Raw genomic sequence first — 3,422 nt, forward strand, 5'->3', positions numbered from 1 at the left:
GGTGAAGAAGTGGCTGTCCCTACCCCAGAGAGCCAGCAACGAGCTCGTATACATCGCCCACCGACACGGGGGCGCCAACGTCCCCCGCATGGGAGACCTCTGCGACATTGCGGTCGTCACGCACACCTTTCGCCTCCTGACGTGCCCGGACGCCGTGGTAAAGAACATCGCGACGGCCGCCCTGCGCGCTGCCACCGCGAAGCGAATCAGCAGAGCTCCCTCTGACCAAGATGTGGCCACCTTCCTGAGCGGCTCCCTGGACGGTGAGTTCGCCTGGGACAGGAGCGACATCGCCTCGCTGTGGACCCGCGCCTGCAACGCCACGCGCCGACTGGGAAAGCAACTGGGCTGCCGATGGATGTGGAGCGAGGAACGGCAGGAGCTAGGAGTCCTGGTGCCACATATCGGGACGGAGGGCAACACCGTCGTCAACCCCGAAGCCAGAGGCATGCTGGAGAGGTCGCTGAAGGCCGCCATCCGCGCGCTCTACGTGGACACCCTGAAGAAAAAGCCGGACCAGGTCAAGGCTTTTGAGGTCACCAGCAAGTGGGACTCCAGTAACCACTTCCTCCCCTCAGGCAGCTTCATCCGTTTCGCCGACTGGCGGTTCATACACCGCGCCCGGCTGAACTGTGTCCCCCTCAACGGAGCCATCCGCCACGGGACCCCGGACAAACGCTGCCGGAGGTGCGGGTACGCCATGGAGACCTTGCCCCACGTCCTGTGCAGCTGCAGGCCCCACGGCAGAGCCTGGCAGCTGCGCCACAACGCCATCCAGGACCGCCTGGTGAAGGCCATCGCCCCGCACCTGGGAGAGATCGCCGTCAACTCCACCATCCCCGACACCGACAGCCTGCTGCGCCCGGACATCGTCGTCACAGATGAGGACCGGAAAAAGATCATCCTTGTCGACATGACGATCCCGTTCGAGAATAGGACCACGACCTTCCGCCAAGCCCGAGCCCGCAAACTCGAAAAGTACGCTCCCCTGGCCGACACCCTGCGAGCAAAGGGCTACAAGGTCTACACCGATGCTCTGATCGTTGGGGCCTTGGGCGCCTGGGACCCCCTTAATGAACGCGTGCTGAGGACCTGTGGGGTGGGCCGTCGCTATGCGCGGCTCATGAGATGCCTAATGGTCTCGGACGCTATTCGATGGTCCAGATACATTTACACAGAGCACGTCACCGGCCACCGTCAATACCAAGAGTGAGCCGGCGTGGCTTCGCGCACCCATAGGGCTGAAGTGACCTGTAGACTTCCCCTGCTGGACTTTATCCCCTGAGCCCTGAACCAACCAAACTGAACTCTGCCCCGTGAGGGTCATCCTATCATCATTACCCAGTCCGCTCATTTATTCATGCCCACGACTATCCATAACCTGTTTGTATGAGTGATGTACCCTCACTGCTTGCTGGCTGTACCTTGAACTCACCCACCGTATACCCCGCACTGGGGACATGACAGACTGTGTATATGTATATGCCGTCCAATACCCAAACGCTAACATCCCCCTACAACCTGTATGTTACCCCCAATGACACAATAACTGACGCTTCAAACACTTTGTATCGTTTATTTTTAAATATTCTCTAATAAACTTTAAATCTGTTCTTATCAGTTTAATATCTGATAGGTCCTTTATCTGAGGACTGTATGTTAAACTGATTTTTGAAACAAGGGGATGGAACAGGAGCTGCTCTGTCCACCCCATGCATTGACCTGGTATTGCAGTGTCTCCAGGATCAGTGTCTCTTCTTCGGGGGGAAATTATCTGGTTAGAAAAGCAGAAAAAGTTTCACTCTAAAGATGCTGATTTGAGAAGATTTTTTTAAAGTAGTTGAAAAATCAGGTCTCTTTAGCACTTTGGTTTCTTCATGACAACATATTGTTAAAATTTATTGGGAATGTTTTCTGAGTCTACAGATATGAGTTTCTTTGTCTTGCTGGAGGATTGCTTTAAAAGCTGAGATTCTTCTGTTTGTTGTGAGTCTTTTCAACAACATGAGGGACGAATGCTTTCCGGACTGAGGGTCTATTTAGGAGATGGTTGGTTGGGGGGGGGGGGTTGTGTGTGTGTGTGTGTGTGGGACACAGATTGGTAATATTTGAGGTCACATGTATATCAATAACTGGTTGAGTTACATAGACTTCTCCCCACCCAGCCTACCTTCCATGTATCTTGACTGAGCCTGTCGCCCCCCATCCCAGAGCAGAAGCCTGAAGCCTGAGCCTCACCGCACTCCCTCAATTACAGCCCTGGAGGCTGTGGCCACAATAAAAGCCCCTGGTGGCCACATTTGAGAAATGCTGGAGCCTCACAGTAAACAAATCCCAGCAGGTTTGTCACACCCTGTCCCCCACCCTTTCCCCACCCTGGGGATTTCCTGCCCTCTCCCACACAGACCAACCTTCCTGGAAGTTCCCACCCCCTGTGTATTTACTGCCCTTTCTCCCCGCAAAGGGAACCCGCCAGCAACTCCCTGATAATCCCTCCCTCAACTGGCTCCACCGCAGCCATTTCCCTTCCCTGGCCCCTGGAAGGACGGAATGAGCTGGAGCAAAACATGGATGTTGCGCTGCAGCCTGTTAGGGCAAAAAAGGCAACTGGGGACATGTCAGAACAGGAAATAATTTCACAGCACAATTCCCCCCAGGCTCTTTCCCTGCACACAGATATTCTAGCTTGTCCTGCATGGGACAGAAAAATTCAAATCTAGGGCTGTCAATTAATTGCAGTTAACTTACGCAATTAACTTAAAAATCATGATTAATCTGTTTTAATCACACCGTTAAACAATAGAATATCAATTTAAATTTATTATATTTTGTTTTTCTACATTTTCAATATATTGATTTCAATTACAACATAGAATACGAAGTGTACAGTGCTCACTATATATAGTTTTATTACAAATATTTACACAAATATTTATCTCTTTATCATTAAAGTGCAACTTGCATATGTAGATTTTTTTGTTGTTGTTGCATAAGTGTACTCAAAAAGAAAACAATGTAAAACTTTAGAGTCCAGTCAGTCCTACTTCTTGTTCAGCCAATCGCTAAGACAAACAAGTTTGTTTACATTTACTAGAGCTAATGCTGCCCGTGTCTTATATACGTCACCTAAAAGTGAGAACAGGCTCTCTCATGGCACTTTTGTAGCCAGTGTTGAAAGATATTAACGTGCCAGATATGCTAACATCCATATGCCTTCATACTTCAACCACCATTCCAGAGGACATGCTTCCACGCTGATAACGCTCGTTAAAAAAATGTGTTGTGACTGAAGACCTTGATGAAGAACTGTATGTCTCCTGCTCCATGGTTTTCTCTGCATTCTGCCATATATTTCGTTTTATGGCAGTCTTGGGTGATGACACATGTTGACGCATGTTGTTCACTTTAAGAACACTTTCAAT

The 3,422-nt window shown here is 50.3% G+C and overlaps 1 non-coding gene across 1 annotated transcript; it reads left to right on the plus strand.

The window, feature by feature from the left end:
- Positions 1-1,575: 1,575 nt before the first annotated feature.
- LOC123359056 lies at positions 1,576-1,759 on the plus strand. The gene has a single exon (XR_006575821.1). It is a non-coding gene; the product is annotated as a U2 spliceosomal RNA (small nuclear RNA).
- Positions 1,760-3,422: the final 1,663 nt, after the last annotated feature.

This window comes from Mauremys mutica, unplaced genomic scaffold (genome assembly GCF_020497125.1).
Source record: "Mauremys mutica isolate MM-2020 ecotype Southern unplaced genomic scaffold, ASM2049712v1 Super-Scaffold_100100, whole genome shotgun sequence".
Taxonomy (NCBI): domain Eukaryota; kingdom Metazoa; phylum Chordata; order Testudines; family Geoemydidae; genus Mauremys; species Mauremys mutica.